This window comes from Prionailurus bengalensis, chromosome X, assembly GCF_016509475.1.
Source record: "Prionailurus bengalensis isolate Pbe53 chromosome X, Fcat_Pben_1.1_paternal_pri, whole genome shotgun sequence".
In the NCBI taxonomy this organism is placed as follows: domain Eukaryota; kingdom Metazoa; phylum Chordata; class Mammalia; order Carnivora; family Felidae; genus Prionailurus; species Prionailurus bengalensis.
In genome coordinates this window covers 91,431,649-91,458,452 of record NC_057361.1, presented here as the reverse complement: position 1 = coordinate 91,458,452, position 26,804 = coordinate 91,431,649, and positions in this window count along the sequence as shown.

The window sequence follows — 26,804 nt, the reverse complement described above, 5'->3', positions numbered from 1 at the left end:
GACACGTTTTTAATGTTTTTATTTTCTTTTTGAGAGCGAGCGCCAGGGTGGGGGGAGGAACAGAGTGGGGGGCGAGGGGACAGAAGATCTGAAGCGGGCTCCTGGCTCTGAGCTGTCAGCACAGAGCCTGAGGCCCGACTCCAACTCACATACGATGAGATCATGACCTGAGCTGAAGTCAGGCGCTTAACCGACTGAGCCACCCAGAAATTTCTTAGAGAAATTTCTAAGGAAAAGTTAGTAGGATTGTGAGGCGTGAGGAAGAGGAGATCAAAGCCCATTTCCAGGCTTCCCCGAAAATAATCATCTGGCTTGGGTGACTGAGCAGGTGGATGACGAGGTCACTCGGTGAGATGGGGCACAGAAGGCAGAGAGGTCGGCCGGGAAGGTGATAATAACAGCTGGTGTCTATGACACATGCACCATGCGGATGAGAACGCAGGCGCTGATCAGTATGCTCGCTTTACAGGTGAGGGAGTGTGAGCCTCTGAGAGTTGAAGGAATTATCCTACAGTCACACAGTAAGAAGCAGGGCTGGGATTTGGACCCAGATCTGTCTGACTTCAAGTCTGCACTTTTAATCAGCTGGATGGAAGGCAATCTGCCTGTATTCAGACCTTTGCTCTGTCTGCTATTTCTTTTTTTTTTTTAACTGTTTATTTTTGAGAGAGGCAGGGGAGGTGCAGAGAGAGAGGGAGACACAGAATCCGAAGCAGGTTCCAGGTTCTGAGATGTCAGTCCAGAGCCCAATGCGGGGCTCGAACCCATGAACCGTGAGATCATGACCTGAGCCAAAGTCAGACGCTCAAGCCACTGAGCCACCCAGGCGCCCCAACTGCCTGCTATTTCAATGCTGGTTGTTGTCTGTCTTTAAGCTTCCTGTTTTGCTGCCTTTCTAGAGTCTTAATGTTGGCTTAAGCCCTGTCCCTGTTTGCCTACCTGGCAATGACTCCCAGCCATTCTCCAATCTTTAGTGTCTAAATAACTGCCCTTCACCAGTGCTGCTCTCCCTTCCCCAGCCCCCTCGAGCCCCACTCCACCCTTGTCCCTACATGCCTCATCCAGAGTCACGACTCCAAATCTGCAGGTTTTAAGACCCTTCTCCATATCCCACCCACAGCGGAGCCTCCCTCCCTGCATTCTTCTCTTCCAGCCCAGCCCTGTAAGAAACATCAGAGCTCTGACTCAGTTTTGTCCTTGAAACTTTGTCTCTGTATCGAGGGATTCTCCAACTCGGTGTTTTGCATGCGTTTTGGGTGCATGTAAGTGTGTATACTGCAGGGATTAGTTCCACATGGGGGTGCCCTACTGGCATTTAGTGGGCAGAAGGCTAGACATCCCCAAAATGCCAAACAGTCCCACACCATGAAGAAGGCCCTGTATTCTACCCAACTTTTAAATGCCACACCCATCCCCAGTTATTCATGTAGGTAAAAAAAAAATCGGTTTGTAATGATCTGTGCCTAGAACATAACTCGGCTTTACATATCAACACAAAGTACTTTTTTTTCTGCGTGGTTTCAGGATATGCTGACATTTCTAAGAATACAACTACCATGTAAACTGAAGGAAAATTATATGTTGTTTTGCTGAGAACTCTCCCAAGAGTTCTTTAACATTTTTGAAGACCAGGTTGCTGACAGTAATACTCCTTGTAGTAATTGAGTCAATGTCCCTGTATGGGTCTGCATTTGTAACCTTGGCATTTGTGTTGTGGTGTTTCTACACAGAGGTGTGAGTTTCTGTCTGTTCCCTTAGGTGTCCTAGTGTGGTGTGGCCAGACCCTTTACAGATGGAGTCATGATCAATTGCAAATACTTTCCTTTTATTTCTCCTTTGCACTACAGCTAAGCCTTTCTCTCTCTTTCTGTCTCTTATACACACATGCACACGTGCACACACACATACACAAATACGTAAAACTACGTGTATAGTAGGTACATAATATTGTCTCTGAGTTTCCTTTTGCATTTTAGGATAGTAAAGGAGTCATAGAAAATGATTTATTAAAAATGGAAACATTTGAGTTGCCTGGGTGGCTCAGTCGGTTAAGCGTCCGACTTCGGCTCAGGTCATGATCTCACGGCTCGTGAGTTCGAGCCCCGTGTCTGGCTCTGTGCTGACAGCTCGGAGCCTGGAGCCTGCTTCAGATTCTGTGTCTCCCTCTCTCTCTCTCTGCCCCTCCCCCCGCTCATGCTCTGTCTGTCTCTCTCTCAAAACTAAATACTCATTAAAAAAATGGAAGCATTTCCTGAAGCGCCTCATGCAGTTTCAAGTTCATTATATGTATACCTCACTTAATCCTGACAAAAACTGAATGAGATAAAGATCATTTTCACTTTTATTTTGCAGCTGAAGAAACTGTGACACAGAGAGGTTAAGTAAGCTGCCCGAGGTCACACAGCTAGAACGTGAAAAAGAGCAGAAGAGCAGCCTAAGTCTGTTGGACTCCAAATGGAATATAGGTTTGCCTGTTGGCATAAGCGGTAGATTCTCTATCATGTTCCTTACTGGTGTTAGAACAGGTTCCAGATGATTCCAAGGACAATATATTTAAAAAATTGTGTGGGTTCGTAGAAAAAGTACGCTTCGCCCCAGGATGATTGCAAACTCTCATGTATACACTTGGGTCTGTGTCTTTAACACGCATGACAGCCAGTCAGAGGACTTGAATCACATTTAATGGTGTTGTATTCCTTAATTGCTTCTTGCAGCCAATCAGAGTGTAGAATGCCCGAAAGCAGCTCTTTGGCAACCATACTTTCCATTTGAAAAAAATAAGGTACGTTACCTGACACTGACTGTGACAATGAGACCCAAACTGTTTCCATCTGGACTATCCTGGAAAATCCCCACTCCACCAGCAACCAGTCACATCAACAAGATATATCGGGTGAAAATGCACATCACATACCTGCCTTATTCAGAGAAATTGGCCATTTATCTTGCTTTGTGTAGATACAGCCTCAGTGGGTTTCTCCATGCCTTCCTGGGGAGCTGCCCGGCTCCTTCCCAAGCATCTCTGAATTCCATCACTAGGTGGCAGCCTTCTCAAGGTTTTGAGTGGCACCCAAGGCAGGTTGTGCTAAGTGCCCTTTTTTTTTTTTTCCACGAGTCATAGGTCAAATGGACCATTGCTCCTTCCAGCTGAAGGAAGAATGCCCAGATGTTTTTCATGCTGCCATTTCAGGAAAGGTAACTTGTGTTTGGCAACTTGTTGACATCTTAACAATAACCTAAAGCTTGTTCTGGGACGCCTGGGTCTCCACTGTTGGGGTTCAAATACTGGTTGAGCCCATACTATGTCACAAACGCTGTGCTAGGTGCTGGGGCTACAGTGATGAAGCCAAAAAGGCTTAGCTCTTAAAAAAGGCACAGTCTAGTGGGGAGACTGATGTCTAAACAAACAAACAAACAACAAAAGCCTATAGGACGATATCCTAAGCACTGTGATCGGGTGAGCACAGGAGGGTTACCCACTTCAATCCAGGGGCTCAGGGAAATCCTGGATCTGGTGACACCAAAAGCTGAATCTTGATGAATGGGCGAGTATTATCCAGGAAAGAAGGTAGGGAAGGGGATTTCAGGCAGAGGAAACAGGCTGAACAGAAAGCTCACGACAGTGTGGCGTGTGCTGGGAACCCAGGTGGGGAATGTTGGGCATAAGAGAACACGGTGCAAGGTGCAAGGGGTTAGGTAGAGGTCAAGTCTGCAAGGGATGCAATGATCATGTCCCAACCAGGATCCAACATATAAACCACCTGTTCTTCCCAACTACTTCCTGAGATAAAAGCCTCACCATCTCACGATCTCTTTGTTTCTCACAGTCTTAACGGCAGCAAGTGGAAATAACCTCGGCAAACACGTATTGAGTCTCTGCTAAGTACTGAGCACCGTGCTAAGAAGTTCTTCATGCATTGCCTTCTTTCATATCAGTGACAACTCTATGAGATGGATGCCATTATGCTGTAATTTTCATTTTACAGATAAGGAAACCTAGGTTCAGAGAGGTGAAGTGACTTGAGTAGAAGCATGAATGGGACACAGAGGAAGTGCAGGAGAAAGAGGGAATCACCAATAACATTAGAAAGCATGGGCCAAGAGTGACAAGGAAGACTTTCGGACACAGGTACGTGCCTAAGCTGGGTTTCGTAACATTAATAATATGGGGTGCCTGGCTGGCTCAGTCAGAAGAGCATGAGACTCTTTTTTTTTTTAATATTTATTTTTGAGAGAGCACAAGCAGGGGAGGGGAAGAGAGAGGAGGACAGAAGATCTGAAGTGCACCCTGTGCTGACAGGCTGACGGCAGTAAGCCGATGTGGGGCTTGAACTCACCAACTGCAAGACCACGACCTGAGCTGAATTCGGATGCTTAACCCACTGAGCCACCCCGGCGCCCCTGAGCATGAGACTCTTGGTCTCCGAGGTGTGAGTTTGAGCTCCACGTTGGGTGTCGAGATTACTTTAAAAAAAACTTAAAGTAACAATAGCAACAATAGAGAAAATAATACCTTAAAATGTGTGTTATATGCTAGACTCTATACTGTGTTTTAGCAACCCCTCATTTCACTGGGTGACATGCAATTATTGAATCACCTGAATTGCACACCTGAAACTAACAGAACACTGCATGTTAAGTACACTAGAATTAAAATAAAACCTTAATTTTAACAAATCTTACCTCATTTAATCTTTTCAATAGCCCTGTGAAGAAGGTACTCTTTTTATCCCCACTTCACAGATGAGGACACCGAGGCACAGAGAAGTTAACCAACTTGTCCAAGGTCACTTGGCAAGCGGTAGAGCTGGGATTTGAATCCAGGTAGTCTGGTCCGGGAGCCAGGAGGATTTGAGCCCCGGACATGAGTGGGGACATTTCAGGCCGGGAAACAGCATGGAAGGCTGGGAACTCAGAGCAACTTGGGATTGCGGGGCTGTAAAGTGGGGGACCTGAGAGGTCAGGACTGTGAGGCTGGAGAGGCCCACAGGGGCCACACTGCGAAGGGCCTTGGGTGCTCCGGAGGCAGCTTGCGTGTGGTACCCAAGGAGCGGGAGGCGGGGACCACTGGAAAGTCATAAGCAGGGGAGAGACCTAATCCTGTGGGTACCATGATTGTCGTGTCCCCCCCCCCCCCCACCTGCTTCAGGTAACGAACTCCTGCAGCACAGACATCACACCAAAGTTCAGACTTCTAAATGTGCGCCATTGTACTTCTTGCTGTTCCATTTCCGGATGCGCCTGGGGCGTCTGGGTGGCTCAGTCGGTTAGGCGTCCGACTTCGGCTCAGGTCATGAACTCGCTGTTTTCGTGAGTTCGAGCCCCGCGTCGGGCTCTGTGCTGCCAGCTCGGAGCCTGGAGCCTGCTTCCGATTCTGTGTCTCCCTCTCTCTCTGCCCCTCCCCTGCTAGCACTCTGTTTCTCTCTGTCTCAAAAATAAATAAAGATTGAAAAAAATAATAAAACAAAACAAATGAACATTTCTGGATGCGCCCTGTGACGGCGATGTTCTAAGACAGATTCTCACACTGAAGTTCCTGCTCAGCGGTATCAGCACCGGCTCTGCAAACTCGTCAGAAATGCAGTCGCTGGGGCGCGTGGGTGGCTCGGTCTGTTAAGCATGGGACTGTTAATTTCAGCTCAGGTCATAATCTCACTTCGAGCCCCACTTCGGGCTCTGTGCTGACAATGCGGAGCCTGCTTGGGATTCTCTCTCTCTCCTCCTCCTCCTCCTCTCTCTGCCCTTCCCGCGTGCTCTCAAAATAAATAAATAAACATTAAAAACAAGAAGAAGAAATGCCATTTCTCTAGCCCTATCCAGGACCCACTGAACCAGAAATTCTGGACGGAGGGCCTGGCAACGTGTGTTTTGATAAGACCCCAGGTGATTCTGAGTGAGGCACACTAATGCTTGAAAACCACTGTTTGACACGGTTGGTTGGATATTAAATGCGTGTGTGTGCGCGCACGCGCGTGCGTGCATGCGTGTGATTTATTTCCTTTCTCAGCACCCTAAGGGCAGGAAACCAGTCACCTCTTTTATCACCCTGTCTGCCACCTCTGCCTCCTGCCCCTGGCACCGAACACCATAGGTATCCCAGCTCTGGCACTGACTAGCTGTGTGGAAGGCCCTTATCCACTGTATGCCTCAGTTTAATCATCTGTAAAATGGGAATAATAATGATAATACCTACTTCATTCAGTTACTGTATCGAGAGTTAGTGCTAGTGAAGCTCAAAAAAAAAAAAACCTATTATCCCAGCTCTTCTTGATACATTTAAGTATTTTATACATTATTTTATATTATAGATTATTTTATAAATTACATAATATCTGCATGTTTCATTTTGTATAAAATAATATAAAAATTATATATTATTTTACAGAATGTATAATTATATACTAATTATAATAATAAGGATACAATAATTAAATAATAATATAATTCTAATTATCCTACAGGGCTGTCCCAGTGCTCCAGGAGCCTGATTTTGCAGGGAGTCAGAGAGGAAGAAGGGTGAAGCGGAATAGAGGCAAAATCACCTGGGCCCATTATACAAATTGTCCAGAAGAGGCAAATCTATAGAAACAGAAAGTAGATTAATGTTTGCCAGGGTTGAGGTGGGTGGTAATGGAATGTGGGTATGAAGACTTCTCTGGGGGAGTGATGAAATTGTTCTGGAATTATATAATGGTGATGCTTGCACCGCGCTGTGAATATATTCAAAACCACTGAATTGGGTAAATTTTATGGTATGTGAATTATATCTCAAATGTTCAAAACTTAAAAAAAAAAACCCAGTGGGCCTCATCAATCTGAGAAGAGAAAGCTGGGACCCTTGCTTTTTTATCCCCTTAAGCCCCAGGAAACTAGGCACAGAGCAGGTGCAGGAAAAGCAAGAAGCTTGTGGCTGGATTTTGTTCTAATTTATTTGCTTTACCACATAGGGGCAACTAACTCATTTCCTGTGTCATTATTTTGAGAGACATAAAAAAAAAAGTTTCACGTTTTCACTAAGACCCACCATGTCAATGGCATGAAATTAAATTGAGAGAGAAAGGCATAACCTGATTATAATAAAAACACAACCTGGACTGGTACATAACAGGGAATCTCACAAACACGTGTGCCACGTGAGGTCAACGTGGGTGAAAATATGAACCTTTGGCTTTTTTTTTTTTTTTCCCTAAGTCCTCAGGCAACATAACCTATTCCAGTAGTCCCGGAAGATCTCATTATATCCCCAAAGGGCCCAAACCACTTAATTTTCTTTCCCAGCTTTTAGAGTTTCCAAGAAAACCAATGATTAGCTTGCAGAGTGATAAAAGCAGCCTTCCACCTTTGTAATACAGAGTGGATGAATCTGTACTACAGGAATTGTGAGGTTTAAATATATGTTCAACATTGTTCATTGTCGACGGAGGCTGCTTTATTCTATTCAAGAGAGTCTAAACATCTGCCTCATAGAATCTCTCTGTGACAAGACTGCTTCCTGCCAAGAGAGTTCTACCAGGAAAACTTGCAGGCCAAAACAAACAAACAAACAAAAAAGTAAACATGCTAAAGTAATTTAAACAAAGGCAAAAGGGAGGAGGTACTTCTATCTAGCGGTGGGAGGAGAGGGTGCTACACGTCGCAGGCCTAACTTTATCAGGACTCAAATACTAAAGCCAAACTAAAGAATGTGAATCTGTATACTACAAGAGTTGAACATGCCAGTTCTAGAATTCAGCTGCTTGGGTTCAAATTATTGGCTCTATTCTTGGTTCTCCTGGCTTGCCTAAGTAAGATATTATTTGATTTATGTCCCTCATAGTATGTTCCCCAATCTTTAGCGTTATGCCCTGACTCCCACTAGACTATAAATTCTATAAATAAGGCCAGGAGCCATCTCTGGCTTGGTATATGGGGGGGGGGGGGTTCTCAATAAATATTTGTAAAACTGACTAGATCCCTTAGCTTTGTGTTCTTGGGCAACTTGCCTCTCTAAGCCTTAGGCTTTTTTTCCCCTTATTTGTTAATCGACGGTACTTGTAATTTCCACTTGATAAGGTTGTTGAGAGGAATAAAGTACAGTGCCCGGTACCTAGCAAAAGCTCAAAAAAATGAGAACTATCATTCCCCTCCTCTTCCTCCTCCTCCTCCTCCTCCTTTTTTGGGAGAATTTCTGCATAAGCAGCATGCAGAAACTAGAACAGGTAACTCAATAGGCTGGCTCCTTTCTTTAAAAGTGCCATTTTATTGGTTTAAAAACTTCATCTGAAATAAATCTAACAAGAATATTAATGCATAAATTCTGGTTCATGGATACTTGGGTACTTTTTATGCTGTTCCCCATATTTTCATATGTGTGGCCATTTTAAAACATAGCCCTACAATCTTTGGCACTTTTCTTATACACAGGTGGGGTCTCTGTCCCCTGTTGTTGAATCTTTGTTGTTGTCGGTATTTGTTTCCCCACCCCAAGCTTTATTGAGGTACAATTGACAAATGACATTGTATACATTTAAAGTGTACGTGGTGATGATTTGACATACATACACATTGTGACATGATTACCATGATCAAGTTAATTCCCACATCCATCCCTTCACATAGTTACCATTTGTGTGTGTTGGGAGAACACTTAAGATCAACTCTCTTCACAAATCTATTTATCTTTCTCTGTCTGCTTATTTTATTTAACATAGTGTCCTCTAGTTTCATCCATGCTGTCACGAATGGCAGGATTTCCCTTTTTATGGCTAAATAATATTCTGTTAGAGAGAGGGACAGACAGAGAGAGTGAGGAGAAAGAGATTTTCTTTATGCGTTCATTTATCAACAGACACTTTGGTTGTTTCCATTCCTTGGCTATTGTGAAGAATTCTGTAATACACATGGATGTACATATATCTCTTTGAGAAACTAATTTTGCTTCCTTTGGGTAGGTACCCAGAAGTGGGATTGCTGGCTTATATGGTAGTTCTATTTTTAATTTTTTGAGGAACTTCCACACTGTCTTCTGTAGAGGCTCAACAATAGTGCATGAGGGTTCCATTTTCTTCACATCCTCACCAACTCTTGTTATTTCTTGTCTTTTTGATAATAGCCATTCTGACAGGTATGAGGTGATGTCTCGTCCTTTTGATTTGTATTTCCCTGTTGATGAGTGATGTTGGCCATCTTTTCATGTACCGGTTGGCCATTTGCATTTCTTCTTTGGGAAAATGTCTGTTCAGGTCCTTTGCCCTCCTGTAACTCGGATTATTTTTGCTATTGCATTGTGTGAGTTCCTTATGTATTTAGGACATTTATCTCTGATCAGATATATGGTTTGCAAATATTTTCTCTCATTTCATGAGTTGCCTCTCAGCTCTATTGCCTGTGTCCTTGGCTGTGCAGAAGCTTTTCAGTTGGGTGAAGCTTTCACTTCTCTATTTTTACTTTTGTTAATTCTGCTTTTGGTGTCATATCCCAAAAAATCATTCCCAAGAACCACATCAAGGAGCTTTCCTCTAGGTTTTCTTCTAGGAGTTTTGTGGTTCCAGTCTTACATTTAAGTCTTCAGCTCATTTTGCATTGATTTTTGTGAGTTCTATAAGGGTTCCATTTTATTATTTTATTCAGGTGGCTGTCCAGGTTGCCCAGTATGATATATTGAAGAGACTGTCCTTTTTCTGTTGTGAGTTCTTGGTGCCCTTGTCAAGGAGTTGTTAACCATATAGGTATGGGGTTACTTCTGGAGTCTCGATTCTGTTCTATTGGTCCATGTATTGGTTTTTAGTGCCAATATCATACCGTCTCGGTTCCTGTAGTTTCATAATCAGGGAGTCAGGAAGTGTGATGCCTCCAACTCTGCTTTTTCTCAAGACTGCTTTGGCTATTTGAGGTCTTTTTGCGGTTCCATACGAATTTTAGGATTCTTATTGGGTCTTGCAAGCTCACTTGTACCCCATAGGATGTTGTAGGAGTGACACTGAATTCCGAGGCTAGATCAGAAAAGGTGATTTCCATTTTCACTGTGATTGCTAGAATACTCTTGGAGCCCTGAGCCACCATATAAGAATCTGACCACACTGAAGCCACCGGATGGTGAGGAAACCAGTCATGTGGACAGGCCACATGTAGGATTTCTAGTCTTGAGTCCTTCTAGGCACCAGGCATGTGAGTGAATAACACTTATGCCAATTCCAACCTCTGGCTATCAAGTCACCCCCAGCCTTCAAGTTTTCCCAGGAGAGCAACCAAGCACTGTGGAGCCGAGAGAGCTTTCCTCGTTGTGCCTTTCCAAAATTCCTGACCCAGCAATTCCATGAACATAAAATCATAGTTGTCTTAGCTGCTGAATTGGGCAGTCATTTGTAACAGTGTGTTTGGAATATTTCATAGTTTTTTAAAAAATTTGTATTTATTTTTAAAATTGAGATGCAATTGACAGGTAGCATTATATTAGCTTCAGCTATACAACATAATGATTCAACATTTGTACGTATTGCAAAATGATCACCACAGTAAGTCTAGTTAACATCTGTCACCATATATACTCACAAAAGTTTTTTCTTGATGAGAACTTTTGGGGCACCAGGGTGGCTCAGTCAGTTGATCATCTGACCCTTGATTTCACCTCAGGTCATGATCCCAGGATCGTGGGATTGAGCCCCACCTTGGGCTCCATGCTGAGCGTGGAGCCTGCTTGAGATTCTTTCTCCCTCTGTCCCTCTCCCTGAAATCCCACGTGCACCCTCTCTCTCCAAAGACAAACAACAAACAAAAAAACATTTAAGATCTACCCTCTTAGCAACTTTCATACACGCAGCACAATATTGTAAGTATAGTCACCATGTTTACATTATATTCCCATGAATTATTGATTTTATAACCTGAATTTGTACCTTTTGACCCTTTCATGCAGTTCACCCATCCCCTACCGCCCAGCCCTTGCAACCACTCATCTGTTCTCTGTATCTACAAGCTCAGTTTTTTATACTTCATAATTATAAAGTAAGATCATTAAAAGGGCCAGTCCTCCTCTCGTGCCACCTAATTTAGATTTGGGCGAGAGCTAGGATGTGCCTCAGGGGTGGATAGCCATGTCGTGATGTCATTTGAAGGGCACTACATCTGCAAAACCCATCACCCCATCCTAGTGTCTAAACCTCCCCCTCCCGTCAAGATTTGTTTGAAGGCTTTTACTTCCAAAGCTCCACTCCTAAAAAGTAAATGATCCTCCAGAAGGCATGGAGGTGGGGGCAAGAAAAGGAGGACATTTGATCTGGGCATCATATTCACAAAGGGCTTCAATTCTTGACTTGCGAAGTTCTAGCCCAGTGACCTTCTAGACATACAGTGTACGATGATATGACAAAGAAGAATATATTCATCATATGACCTTAAAGTTCCATCTCATCACCATGCCTACTGCCTGTACTGTACTGTGAATTCTAAATGTTGTGCATAAATCTGGCAATCACCTTGTTACTAGCACGAATATATTGTAGAGCATAGCTGTCTGGAGTGGAACATTTGAATTAGAATTAAGCTATAGGTGGGGCGCCTGGGTGGCTCAGCCAGTTAAAGTTAAGCATCTGACTCTTGATTTGACTCAGGTCATGATCTCCTGGTTCGTGAGTTCCAGTCCCCCGTGGGTTGGAGCCCCGCATCAGGTTCCATGCTGACCGTGCAGAGTCTGGGATTCTCTCTCTGTCCCTCTCTCTGCCCCCTCCCCCCTCACTCTCTCTGTCTCCCTCACAAAAATAAATAAATAAACTTAAAAACAACAAAAAATAAATAAAATAAAGTGTGATTGTGTGCCATGTAAACATTGAAAATATAGCACCATCTGTGAAACCCGTGCAGTAGTTAAAATACATACATATGTGTGGAGAGTCTTAGTCCCCAGAAATGGCTCCTGTCAGTCTGGCTCTCTGAGAAGCCCCCGGGCGATACTAAAAACTATCATTTTGAGCGATGTGGGAGATAAAATTTAATGACAGAGTTTTGTGCGGGAATTATCTTTGAAATCCTTTCTAACCTTTGAAATCCTTTCTAACCGTGAGGTCTAGTGGGTGTTTGACCCAATAAAGGAGAAATGCGGGGAGAAATGCGGGGACCCAAAAAGGAGAAAGACTGGAGACTGTGACATCTCTTCTGTGGAATATTCTTCTCTCCAACTTCTGCCTGGGGCTTCTAGAGGGAGGGAGCCCCAGGGGCCGGGGGCGACTGCATCAGCCTCCTCTGAATGCATGCATGTCCTGATGCAAAACTGAACTCCCCTCTGTGAATCCGCGAACAGGGTAGCGGCCCACAGGGTTGCCATGGCTACTGCTCTATTGCACAAGCTCCCTGTGGTAGCAGGGAAGGGTGTGCGCCAGGCTACGCAGCCACCCATTCTCTGCAACTCTAACCCGGCCTCCCGAGCTCCCTAAGCCAGTAGGCAGTGCCGGCCAGCAGAGGGCGCTGCACGGCCTGCTGTGGGACCCGGACATCGCCCTGAAGGGCCTCACCCTATGGCGTCTGCTGCTGCCACCTTGTGTCCTGGGGAGAGGCACAGTTGCTTCCTGAGAGGACAGAACAGCTCCACCTTTCAGTAAGAGAGCTCTCTCAATGAATGGGGTGGCTTGGCCGGCTCCAGTCCCACCTCGCAGTAGCCGTCACCTGGCCCAGTGTCCCCCAAGATTGCTGGGTAGGGGCTATTCCACATGCCCTTCTTCCCTCTCCTCCGTGTGCCTGCTCTCGCTTCTCTCTTGTCTTTCCTGCATCTGTTTTTCCTCCTCCCACTTTTCTTAAATCTTTTCCTCTCTTTTCTCCACCAGCTTTGTGCTTCGCCCCCCCCCCCCCCCCCCCCACCTTTTGGGCTTCCCACAATGCCCTCCTCATTTCCTTCTTTTATTGCCCTTGGCTTGATCTTTCACTCTTTTCTCGCTTCTTTTTTTTTTAAATCTTTCTCCTTTGCTCCTGCTTTCTCTTTTGCTCTCTTTCATATTCTCTGCTTCTTTACTTCTCTCTTCTTCCTCTTTTTATTTAATTAAAAATTTTTAATGTTAATTTAATCTTGAAAGAGAGAGAGAGAGAGCATGAGCAGGGGAGGGGCAGAGAGAGAGGGAGATACAGAACAGGCTCCAGGCTCCGAGCTGTCAGCACAGAGCCCAACGTGGGGCTTGAACTCACAAGCTGTGAGATCATGAACCCGAGCTGAAGTTGGACGCTTAACCGACTGAGCCACCCAGGCGCCCCTCTCTTCTTCCTTTTTGATCTGTGAACTCAGCTCTGTCTGCCTTTTTTATCCCAAGGTTGCAAACTGGTGGCTGATGGGCCAAACTCGGCCCATAATTGGGTTTTGTTTAGCCTACAGGTAGTTTTTTCCTAATATGTATGTATTTTTTGCTAACGTTAAACAATCATGAGATTTCCTTTTAAAAAATCTGCATTTCAAACTTTACTTGCATAACAATATCTGGAAAACCGGACCCACATTTCTATTAAGACAATAATCAGCAGGAACTGAGTTGGGCTGCCTTTGACAAGGCCCAGCAAGCTTCCTGCCACCCCCCACCCCCACCCCCTGGCCCACATGCTACCCGCCTGGCCCCTGTAGGTGTAAGGATTTCAGCTCCCTTCCCCCATCTCTTTCCTTCTTTCTTCTCATGGCTTTTCTTGGGAGGCAGTAAGCCCATTGGTTAAGCTCCCAACCTTTGGGGTCATTCAGATCTAGGCTCAAATTTCAGTTTATCCAGCTGTGTGACCTCAGGGAAGTCTCTCAAGTTCTCTGAACTTCATTTTCCTCATCTGTAGGATATGGGCCTATTAATGCCTATCTCATGGGTTTATTGGTGGGGGGATCAAATCAGACACTGCTTAGAAAGTACTTAGAACAGTGCCCAGCACATAGGAGGCCCTCAATTAATGACATGTATTGTCTTTCTGCTCTCTTTTACATCTTTATTTCACTGCTTTTTAGCCTCCCTTTTTTCTTTTTCCTTATATCATTCCTTCTTTCTCTCTCTCTTGCTTTTATGTCTATGTGTGTGTGTGTGTGTGTGTGTGTGTGCGTGTGTGTGTCTAGGCCCTATTATTCTCCTTATTTTTTTGCTCTTATTTCCTTTCTTCCCTTTCTCTCGATCTTTGGGCTTATTTAAGTATTTGCTCTTCTTCCAGGCTTTCTTTCTTACCCTCTCCCTGGTTCCCCACCTTCCTCACCCCTTCCCCAATTCCTTATAGGTGTAGAAATATGAAGTTCCAGGGTTGTGGAATATGGATGCAGTGGACCCTTGAACAATGCAGGGGCTCAGGGCACTCACCCCTGTGCACTCAGAAATCTGTATATAGTTTTGATTCCCCCAAAACTTAACTACTAATGGCCTTCTGTTGATCAGAAGCTTTCCCAATAACATAGTCAATTAACACATAATTTTATGTTTTATGTATTACATATTGTATTCTTACAATAAAGTAAGCTAGAGAAAAAAATGTTAAGAGAATCGTAAGGAAGAGAAAATACATTTACAGTACTGCCTGTATTGATTAAAATAAAACCTCCTTGTATAAGTGGACTTTGCGGTTCAAACTCACGTTGTTCAAGAGCCAACTGTATACAGAATATTAAGGTATTTCTCATTGCCTGACTTTGAGAGAGATTTAGGATGGATAAGAGGAAATAAAAGCTATAACTCTAGAGATCGTCCCTGGAGCAAGAATGATGATGCACCCCACTTCTAGATCCTTCAGGCCCTAATGCAGCAAGTTCCGTGCTGTAGGTTAAGCTTTCCTTTCTGTCCAAGACAGTGCAATTCCTAGGAGCCTTTTAAAATTTTTTGTTGTGAAATATTTAAAACATACAGAAGGTATGGGTGCTTTCTTGTCTGACTACCACCCAGCTTAAGAAATCAAATAATACCAATGCAGTTGGAGCCCCCTGTGTTTTGCTTTCTGATCCTACCTTTTGCTTTCTCTCCAGAGGTTCCCTCCATCATAAATTGGGTAATTATTACTCTATGGGTCTCTTTATTCTTTTACCCTGTATGTATGCAGCAGCAGGAGCCCTTTTAAGGGCTTTGCCAACCTCCTAGTAGCAGGTTCACGCTATTTTGTCAGCTGTGACGGATGACAAAAAGAGGAGGTTCTGGTAATTCTTTGGGGGCAGCCAGCTCTCAGCTTTATGCACAGTCTAAATGCTGTAGGCTGCCAACAGCTAGCAGAGAGTATGGTGGTTAAAAGCGTGGACACTGTAACTATAATGACTGGGACTGGATCCCAATGATGAATTTCCTGGCTGTAAAATCTTGTAAAGTCTTGAGAACTGTACCTGGGGCAGAGTAAGTGCTCCATAAATAGAAGCTTTCAATTAGAAAGAGTGAAGGGCAATTGATCAGCAATGCAGGTGGAAGCCTTCTTACTTTGATGTCAATAAAGAGAGGCTTCCGCTAGACATCGAGTGGCCACAGAGACTCCAAATGCGAGAAGACATTTCATGAGTCTGGGTGCAACTGACCCAAAGGAAGAGTATTTTGGGGCCTGCCTCACTCCAACTGGTGCCTTATAAAGGTGTTTAATTCTTGCAAAATAATTTCTGCAGGACCCTTCAAGTTCCCTTCTAAGAGTGCCTTTCTGGTAAGGGCTTGGAGATTGTGCTATAAAAAGATGATTCTGTAATTAGGTCTATGCAATGATCACAAAGCGAGCTTTAATCCACCCCCTTTTCCCTCCCTTGGGGGGAAAAAATAATCCACCGCAAAGAACAACAAAAATAGAAACAAACGATGAATTCATCTTCATTTATTGCTGTGGACTTAGAGGTTTCATTCCAGGATCCTGGGAGTATGGTGGTGCCCCTGATGTACGTGGAAAAGTTGACGCAGAGAAGCATTTGAGAGTGGAAGATTCTATTTAGATACGTTGAGCTGAACAAGATGGACTATATAAATGGACCTGTTCTCTGAGTAGCCTTGTAAAGTAGGAAGGCAGTTGCCCCATTTGTTAACTGAACAAATAAAAGTTCAGGTAAATGAAGTCATTTGCTCAAAATAAAGAACAACGGCTCTTCAATTTTAGGTTGTATCAATTGGCCTTGATGGGGCTCAGGAATCGCATTTTAAATAGTAATTCAGGTGGCTCTGTGACAGGTGGTCTTTGTACAGAGCACACTTTGGAAATTTCTGATACATGCTGCAAGGAAGAGAGTTTCATGTGGAGAAAAGGGTATAGTCCCAGGATGATGCAAAGGGAAGGAGATCAAAGACTAGTCCGGCCAGCTCTTCACAAATGTTTGCTGAGGAGCACCCCAGCCCAACCAGGCCTTTGGTTGATAAGTTGGTCCAGAACCCTCCTTCCATTCTAATTCAGTCCTCTCTGCCCTGACTGGGTAGCATGTCATATATTTATTTCCTTGAACTGCGATCTTACGGTCTCATCTTTGGTTGTCGGAATGGAGAGCAATCAGTAGTGGGGCACAGGGGAGTGTTCGGTACTTTGGGATAGGGTAACTGGGATGTAGACAGAGACGAACTTGCTACCTCGAAAGTTACTGGTCCGGGACATGGGGCGAAAGATCAGTACTATAAAGGTACATTTCAGAGTTATTAGCATAGATGATAAGCATACCCCCGCTATGCAAAATGAAATGATTTGGCAACTATGCTGTTTATTGGTCAGTATAGACAAGTGATCTGAATAATTCAGGCCCTCCACAATGACAGCATGAACTACATAACTGCCAACTCACCATCTCACTTGGGACTATTGTAAACATGGTTCCAGTTACCACTTGGGAAACTTGCCTTGGGAAAGATCGAGTGAAAAGTGAAAAGATCCAGATAAAGCGAGCTGTGCCTGAAGAGCCATAGAACTGAGGATTGCTGTGAGGTTGTAAAACCAAAGGAACGCTTGGCCAAAAGAGGCATAGAGTGGGGTAGGACAGCTTGAAGCTGTTTAAATTTCTGGAGAGACCAGTAAAAACCAAAGGACTCCTTTCTTCCCTATAATCCACAAATAAGGGGTTACTTGATGAAGCCAATGGCAAAGAAACGTGGGACGTCTCAAATGGATAATGTCTTCCTGTGGAGTATGTCACTCCTTTGTGGAAGTCACTACTGCAAGGAGCTGTAAATGGAAATGTTGAGACCATATTTTAAAAGTGGATGGGCTAACTTCATAATCAGTTCTAGGAACGTTTGCATCTTTGGCCTCAGTTAGGGAGAATTCGTCTTCATGCTTCAAATTCTCAGCCCGGAACCTGGTGGGGTGGGAGTGCAGCTTCAAGAAGGATTCATGTCTCGTAAGAGGAGCAATATACAATTAGCACGCTCTGTGGGTTTTCTTTGGCTGGCTTGGATCAGTGTACAGGAGGCTGGATCAGTTTGGCTCTCACATTTCTTGGAGCCTTTTTTTTAGCTTTGCTGAATTCATGATTCATAGAATCGCAGTACCACACAATTCCGAGTTGGAAGCATGCTTTAAAAGGACCTGATCCAACCCTGTCTTTTTTCAGATGGGATTCAGAGCTAGGAAACGACTTGCTTAAGGTCACAAGCCTAGTTATGTGCATAGAAACGTAGAAGTGTGGTCAAACTCGTTATGTGGTACGGTGCTGATGAAATACTCAGATGCTTGTCTGAATTGACTAGATCAGCAGTTTTCAGCACTGGCTGCAGAAGTGGTATTCAAAATATTGAATAAGGGGGACAGTGCTGAGCACTGACTCATTGGAATGGAATCTGGCTAGATGCTGAAGCAGGGTTCTGGAGGGCTCCTGGTAGACCAGGCATTAGCCATTTAGTTACTAATTGTAGGGAAGTCGGAGGGTTCTGGGCAGGAAAAAATGAGGTGTCCCGGGCACTTGGGTGTCAGGGCGTGTACCAACTTCACTGAAAGGATCCTCAGCATCTTCCCAACTGGTATGACTATGCCAGTGACTACTGACTTAATTATCCACCTCGGTGGGCCTGCACACTGGAATCATTTGGTGGCCCTTTAACAGTATCAGTGCCTGCGTAATTTTAATGTGCAGTCAAGGGTGAGAACCATTGGACTAGATGTTCTGGTGTCTAGTTCTGGAGATCTGGCAGACCCATTTCCTTTCAAGCTTAGCTCACAACCATTACTCAGGAATATAACCAGAATTAGAACCAGTAATCAAGTTTGTCGGGCTTCTTCTAAGGCCTCTGGACTTCATCTTGTTTTCCAAACAAACACATCGTATCAGGGAAGGCCTCGATGACACTGCCTGGGCCCCACTTTCTGTACCAACTGTCTTTGAGGTAAACTGAGGTCATCATATTTGGTCTGGATATGAGGTAAGACAAAAACTCCACAGAAGTTCATCTTCAACTGTAGAAGCCAGATGGATACCTTTGTGCGTCCACTGTGACTTTCCCTACACTGTGAGCTTGCATCTCTGCAAGTGATGTGCCTAAAAGCTAATCCTTTTCAGTGGGAGCCAGGGAGGGGTTCTGGGGCCTGGGATGGGAGGTTCCATCTGCTGGGCACAGGGCCGTTGAGGAAGTCCAGTGGACAAGCTGACTGAATCCCTTTATGAGAGGACAGTCTGAAATGGAGTTAGTGATGGAGATGGGAGTTATAGGATATGGGGCTTGGGACGGATAAGAAGTGTGAGGAGACAAACTGTAATCTGGAGAACAAAATAGGAGATGGCAAGTCAGACGCTAAATATGGGCAAGCATGGGGAAATCAGACCCAGGAAGACATGCGGGGAGAAAAAGAATACTTCCAGATGAATCACAACGACTATCGTTTTTGTTCTCCCACGCTTTATTATCGATATTTTAAAGCATACATAAAAGTTGAAGGAATTTCACAGTGAACACCCAGAAACCAAACACCTAGAATCCACGATGTATAATATATTGTACTTGGCATTATCACTCATCACCTCCCCGTCCCTCTAACCACATCCATCACCTTATTTTGCTACATGGCAAAGTAAACTGTAGACAATCAACTTCTCCCTAAACACTTCAGCGTGCCCATCGTGAACTACAGTTCAGAATTTGCGTACGGCACTTTTTTCTTTTGAGGTCGAAGTTACATAAAATGGGGTGCATACATCTTACTCAAACCACCAGTGAGTTATGAGAAATTAATACACATGTGTAACCTAAACCCCTTTCCAGATATACGACATTGCCATCACCTCAGAAAGTTCCATATGTCCCTTTCCAGTCAATCCCTGCCCTTAGACCTGCCTCAGGATTAATTTTGCCTGTTCTAGAACTTTCTATACATAGAAATATGCATCTCATACTTGTTTCTGTAAGGGTTCTTTCATTCAGCATAATGTTTTTAAGATTCATCCACGTCACTGTATCAGTAATTCATTCCTTCTTATTACTGAGTGGATCCTTTCCATTGTATGACTATACCACAGGGTTTTTTTTAATGCATTCTCCTATTAATGGACACATGAGCTGTTTTCAACTGGAGATATTATAAATAAAGATGCTATGAGAGCATTTATATACAAGTATGTTTCATGTGGACAAGTGATTTCATTTCTCTTGGGGAAATACCACGGAATAGAATTTTTAGGTATTAGGGTTGCTGTGTATTTAGTTTTATAAATAACTGCAAGATATTTTTCCAAAGTGGCTACACCATTTCACACTCTCGGCAAAAATCTATGCAAGTTCCAGTTGTTCCACATTCTTGCTAACATTTGGTGTTGTCAGTCTATTTAATTTTAGCCATTCTTTCAAATGTGTGGTGGTATCTCATTGTGATTTTAATTCGCAATTCCCTGATGACTAATGGTGTTGAGTACATATTCATGTGTTTATTGGCCATCCACATACCTTATTTTGTAAAAATTCTGTTCAAATCTTTGGTCTATTTTAATTATGTTATTTGTTTTTATATATCCTGGATACCAGTCCTTTATCAGAAAGATGCTTGTGAGTGTCTTCTCCTAGTACATAAGCTTATTTATTCATTTTCCTAATGGTGTCTTTTAATAAAGAGACTTTTTAATATTAGTGGTCTAGTTTATCAATTTTTTTAATTATATGTTTATTGTTCTCTGTGTCCTAAGAAACTTTCATCTACCCGCAGGTCATAGAGCTATACTCTTATGTTTTCTTCTAAAAGATGTATGCCTTAAGCTTTTACATTAGGTACGTGATCCTGCTCAAATTAATTTTTGTGTATGATCTGAGATAGGGATGAAGGCCTATTTTTTTTTTTCCTGTTTGGATATCCAGTTTCACAGCACCATTTTTTTTTAAGTTTATTTATTTATTTTGAGAGAGAGAGAAAGCACGAGCAGGGGAGGAAAAGAGAGAGGAAGAGAGAGAGAGAATCCCAAGCAGGCTCTGCACTGTCAGCGCAGAGCCCGACGCGGGGCTCGAACCCACAAAACCATAAGATGTTGACCTGAGCCGAAGTCAAGAGTCGGACACTTAACCGAGTCACCCAGGTGCCCCGACAGGGCTATTTATTGAAAAGGCCACCTCCCTTATTGGATTGTGTTGGCACTTTTGTTAAAAAAATCAAGTGACCATTTAAGTGTGGGTCTATTTCTGGGCTTTATATTTTTCTTCCGTTGCTCTCTGTGTCAGTCCTTACGTTCATACCATATGGTCCGGATTACCCCAAGCAGGCTCTGCACTGTTGGTGCAGAGCCGGCTACGGGGCTCGATCTCACGAACCGTGAGATCATGACTTGAGCTGAAATCAAGAATCAGACGCTTAACCCACTGAGCCCCCAGGCACCCCGGACTTTGCTTTTGTTTTTTTAAGTTTGCTTTAGATATCTGTATCCTTTGTATTTAGAAATAAATTTTAGAATTAGCTTGTACATTTCTACAAAATGCCAGATGTGAATTGAATATTTTTTAGAATTCCATTCGTAATTAAAATCTATTTATTGACATTTTAGTTATACTTTCCTTGTGTTATGCTTTTCATGGTTGCTCCAGGGATTACATTATACATCCTTCCCTTTTCTTTGTCTACTTGGAGTTAACCTTTTACCTTTTCCCATAATATATAGAACGCTTTCACTCAATTTACCTCCCTTCCCATCTATGTGACTACAGTAGTCAGAGACATTATATCTACATACATTTTAAATTCCAAGTGATAATCCACATGGCAAGCACTAGGGCCTGCCCTCAGCCAAGATACTGTGAAAAAAGGAAACTTACCTTTGCCAATCTCTTTGACAAAAGGTTGACTCCTCTATAGAATCTGCCTGCTTTCTGTTGCTTTCCAGTCTCTTGAAAGAGTTGTTTTTCAAATGTTGTCCAGAGTTTATAGTTCTTATCTTGAGGAGGGTTGACCCAATAGATGCTATGTTGGCCATTATCAGAAGTAGAACCCAGTAGCTTCTTTTTGAAAATATTTGAAGTTATAAAAGTAATACATGGCTATATTCTTTATTCCCCTTATTAAAATTTCAAATCGTATGAATGAGCAAGGTCTCTCTTGGCTGACATCATCTCACTCCTTTGCCCCAAGATAACCACCATTATCAGTTTGAAACACATCCTTCCAGATCATTTTCTAGGAAATAAAATACATATGTAGCAAAACCTTGGTTTGCGAGCATAATCTGTTTTGGAGACATGCTTGTGATTCAAGCGCTCATGTATCAGAGCGAATTTCAAGAACCACTGGCTCAGTTGTGATCATGTGATGTTCCGTATTGTGTACTACTCGTATTGTAAGACATCGCTCGTTTATCAAGTTAAAATTTATTACGAATGTTTCCTCATCTTGCAGAACATTCGCAGAATGAGTTACTTGCAATCCAAGGTTTTAGTATATATTTTTTAGTAATAAAAAATTTAAGGGCTCTTTACTTATGTAAATGAGATAGGTGGTATAATATGGAGGTTAAAATGATAGGTTATAATGTCAAACTGCCTGAATTCAAACCCCTATTCTAGCACTCACAACCTACATGTCCTTAAAGAATTTTCTCAAACATTCTATGCCTCAGTTTTATCATCTGTAAAATAGGAATAATAATATTGTCTACCTCAAAGGTAGGTTTGAAATGATGGCAATAATCAGTTAACATATATAAAAGACTCAGGACCATATTAAGCCCTCAATAAATGCTAGCCATCATTGTAATTCTATAAATCACTTTTCCCTCTTCTCAAGGTCTTGAATACATCTATATATCTGTATCCATATAATTTCTTCCTCCTGCATAATATATATTATGGCTGCATCCAGATTTTCTGCCCATTCCCCTACTGATGGGCATTTTTCCCATTCTTCTCCGTCTTTTACAAAGTACACCACAATGAAAACCCTGTTACATGCCTCTTTTATGCACCTAGGGGAGCATTTCTCTAGGAATAAATACCTAAAAGTAGAATTTGCTGGGTCAAAATATATGTACGTTTCAGGTTTTTTTTTTAATGATTTTTAACATTTATTTTTGAGAGACAGAGCAAGACAGAGCACAAGTGGGGGAGGGGTAGAGAGAGAGTGGGGACACAGAATCTGAAGCAGGCTCCAGGCTCTGAGCTGTCAGCACAGAGCCTGATGTGGGGTTCAAACTCACGGACCACGAGATCGTGACCTGAGCCAAAGTCGGCCGCCCAACTGACTGAGCCACCCAGGTGCCCCTGTACATTTCAGTTTTGAACATAATGTAGAATAATGCAAATGGTAATTGAGTGACATTCTAATTCTCTCAACACTGCTCTCATTGAGAACAAGTATTTCCAATATGGGGAAAAGGGAGATATAGATGTAGGGTAACAGAGGTTAACAAAAGCCCATATCATCCTGAGTATGAATTGGAATGATCAGCATAAACTGATGGGGTATTTTACTTAAGCAAAAGACACAGTAATTAGTCCAGGAGCAAGAAACATTTTTACTGCTCTGATAGTAGTCTTGAAATAACATTTTTGCATGGAAAATAGGGCTTCTTGGAGAGACGGCTGTCAAAGTCCTTTCAGTGGCCTGCAAGGCCCAGCATGATCTGGCCTCAACATAATCCTTAGCACCCACAGTACTTTCCCCATCCCTCACTCTGCTCCTGCTGCACTGATCATTCCATTTAATCTGGCAAATCACTCCTTGACTTTAGCAATCCTGATCCCCCTTACACTTTTAATTTGTACTTTTCCATATACAGTAAAACCTTGGATTGCAAGTAACTTGTTCTGTGAGTGTTGCACAAGACGAGCAGACATTTCTAATAAATTTTAACTTGATAAAGGAGTGATGTCTTGCAATATGAGTAGTACGTGATGCTGAACGTCACATGATCACAACTGAGCCAACGGTTCCTTCTCTCTCTCTCTCACTATTGGAATGTGGGTGACTCTCTCCCATGCTCATATGCTCAGTCTTAGGCCGTGGTGTTTGGCAGAAATCAATGATCTTTCACAACTGGCACTTGTGTATTTTTTGTCTCTTCAAAGCACCTATGGAAAGTCCTTTGCTTCTCCAGACAAGAGGAAGCTTAGGAATGCTGTGCTTTATTCTAGGTCAGGCTGCCTGCAGATATACACCCTTTCCTCTGCTGTCTTATTGCCAGTTACATTAAATACAGTATATGACAAGAGTTTATTAATACTGTACTGAAGTCAACAATCATGCGAGCCTATATAATGACCCCCATGCAGAAAAAGATTCTACTGAGCCAATAGATAGCAGCGATTCCGTTAGTGATAGTGAAAGTCATCCTACACTGTAACCCTCCTCTCTCTTGTCTCCCTCACGCTGGCCATGAAGGTTTTCAAAGGTAAGTGCAGGTTAATTTGTTTATTTTTCTGTATATTTTGTATTTTCTTTATTGTGTTGTATTCTCTTATAGTACTGTGATCTTTTTATATGAATATTTTTGGGTTGTGGAACGAATCATCTGAGTTTCCATTATGTCTTATGGGGAAATTTGCTTTGGATTACAAGCATGTCCCCAGAAAGAATTATGCTTTCAAACCAAGGTTTTACTATAGATATATAGATATAGATATAGACATAGATATAGATATAGTTTGTGTGTGTGTGCACATATACTGATACAACACATAATTTACTGTATAAGTCAAGTACTGACGACATAATTCTGTGTTAACTAGCTATCCCAAACCTCAGTGGCTTAAAACATCAATTATTTATTCTCAGTCACGAATCATTGGGTTGACTGTGGGTTGGCTCCAAGCTGCAGCTTGGGTGTGATTTTCCTCTGTGTGCCTCTGGACCAGTGGGTTACCAGGAACATATCCTTCTCAAGCCTATGGCAGAGGCACAAGAAAGCAGGCCTGACTGTACAAGCACATTTCAAGCCTTTGCTCACACCACCCCGCCCCCCCCCCCAACACTCCACCGGCTAAGTCAAGTCTCATGCTAAAAAATTCAACATTAATGGGTTAATATAAACTAATAATATGCTCTGTCTCTAGTAGGGGAAACTACAGAATTCCTTGGCCGAAGAAGTACAGATAGAGGGATGGTGCAAATTCAAAGACAATATTACTTCAACAGGCTAATTGTGTTCATTGTTTATTTGCTGTCTTCCTCGATCGGAATAAGTTCCTCAAAGGCATGTTTTGTTCATTGATATATTCCAAGTACCTAGAACAGTACCTGACACCTAATAAGTGCTCAGGAAACACTTCTTTTTTTAATGGTTATTTATTTATTTATTTATTGAGAGAGAGGGGGAGAGAGCGCAAGCAGCGGAGGGGCAGAGAGCGAGGGAGAGAGAGAGAAAATCCCAAGCAGGCTTGTTGTCAGCGCAGAACCCGATGCAGGACTCGAACTCACGGACCGCGAGATCATTGACCTGAGCCGAAATCAAGAGTCAGACGCTCAACCAACTGAGCCACCCAGGCGCCCCGGTAAACACCTCTTGAATTCATATGTGAATGAAGTATTCCTGCCGGAATACCTTCTTCCTTGCTTCCCTAGCACCTGGTTTAGACCTCTCAGGGGTCTAAACTATCAGCGCATCCGCCTTGAACGTGGCTTCTTCAGGGGACGCTATGGGACTGTGTATCTACTAGTACGCCCACACTCCCAGCAGCAAGGAGAAAAGTGCAGAGACCTCACTCAGCCTCCTACTCTGAGCCTCTTCTTCTATCCACACTCATTCCTTAAAGGATCCCACACATGCAGCATTCTTGCGATGACAAGTGAGAAACAAAGAGTCCCCTTATGACTCAAAAAGAACAACTGCAATCAGGATATAGAATCAAAGGAATGAGAAATGCAGGTGGGATCTTCCTATCCCCGAACAAAAATTATCTGTGCCTTCTCATCCCTTCCAAGTCCTGTGCTATCCTAGCTGTCACACTGGCAAAGGTCTGGAAAATTTCCTCTAAGATGTTATTGAATGATGATGGCATATTATTTTACCTTCTTTGCAGATGAACGGGATGGGGATTTACCCCTAAGGATCTAGAAGTAGGGAAGGAAGCTAGGTGGGGACAAATGACTTTTCTAGTGCTCCTTGAATCATCTAGCAGGGTGCCTGGCCAATAATAATAATTTTACATATATGCATGCACGTGTGTGTGTGTGCATGCACGCACACACACACACACACACACACACACACAGATTGCTGAAACCCAACTACAGAGATTCGGACTTACTTGGTCTGGGCATTGAGAGTTTAAAAAGCAAAGCTCCCCCAGATCATTGTAACATGTGGCAAAGCGTGAGAACCGCTGCACATGGCTTAACACATTTGTCACAAACTAGTAAACACCCAATGGATGGGGATGCTAAGACATTTCTCTCTACTGGATCTTTCCTAATAGCATAAAACCACGTTACTTCTCTTTAAGATGAAAACCTCTTCTTGACTCCATTTCTCCCCCGTCACACACACACACACACACACACACACACACACCATTTTTGTTTTCTTTTTCCTTAGGACAACTCTTGGAAAGGACTGTCTGTACAATCCTTGTAAGTTCCCCATTTCCATCTTCCTACTCTCTCTTGAACCCACTCTAATCAGGTGTTGGCTTCCACCACTTCTCCCAAACTGCTCTTTTCACGGTCACCAGTGACATGCACATTATTAAATCCAAGCATCAATTCTAAGTCCTCACCCCATTTGACCCATCTGCATCCATTTTCACAGCTAATAACCCAGCCCTCCTCGAAGTACTCTCTTCACTTGGCTTCTAGGATGCTACACTCCCTTCTTTCGCCTCTTACCACTATATGGCCACTTCTTCTCAGTCTCCCTTGCTGATTTCTCCTCATCTTCCTGTCCTCTAAATGTTAGAGGGCCCAGGGCTCAGTCCTAGTACCTCTTCTCCTATCCACACCCATTCCTTAAAGGGTTCCAATAGGGGTCTTAATTTTATACTTACGTTTTATGTACCATCAATACAGTGATGATTCCAAGTACCTATTTGATATCCACGCTTAGAAGTCTGTTAGGTATTTTAAACCTTAACATGCACAAAACTCAGCTCCTAATATTCCTCCCCCAAACCTGTTTCTACTGCCATCCTTCCCATCTCAGTAAATGGCAACTCTTTGGTCCTTTGCTAAGATCCAAAGCCTTGAAGTTATACCTTACATCTCAACTATCAGAAAATTATGTTAACTCTACCTTCAAAGCTTACTGGGAATCTGACCAGTTCTCAGCACTCTGCTGCCATGGCCAAAGTCACCATCATATCTTGCATGGATGGTTGCAATAAGGCTTCTAAGTGATGTTCTTGCTTCTGCTTGGGCCACCTTAAGTCTATTCTCAAAATAGCAACTTGAGTGATGCTATTAAAATGCAAGCTAGATGGCACTCCCCTGATCAAAATCCTCCAACATCTCACTATCTCCCTGAGAGTTAAAACCAACATCCCGACTGTGACTTTCAAAGC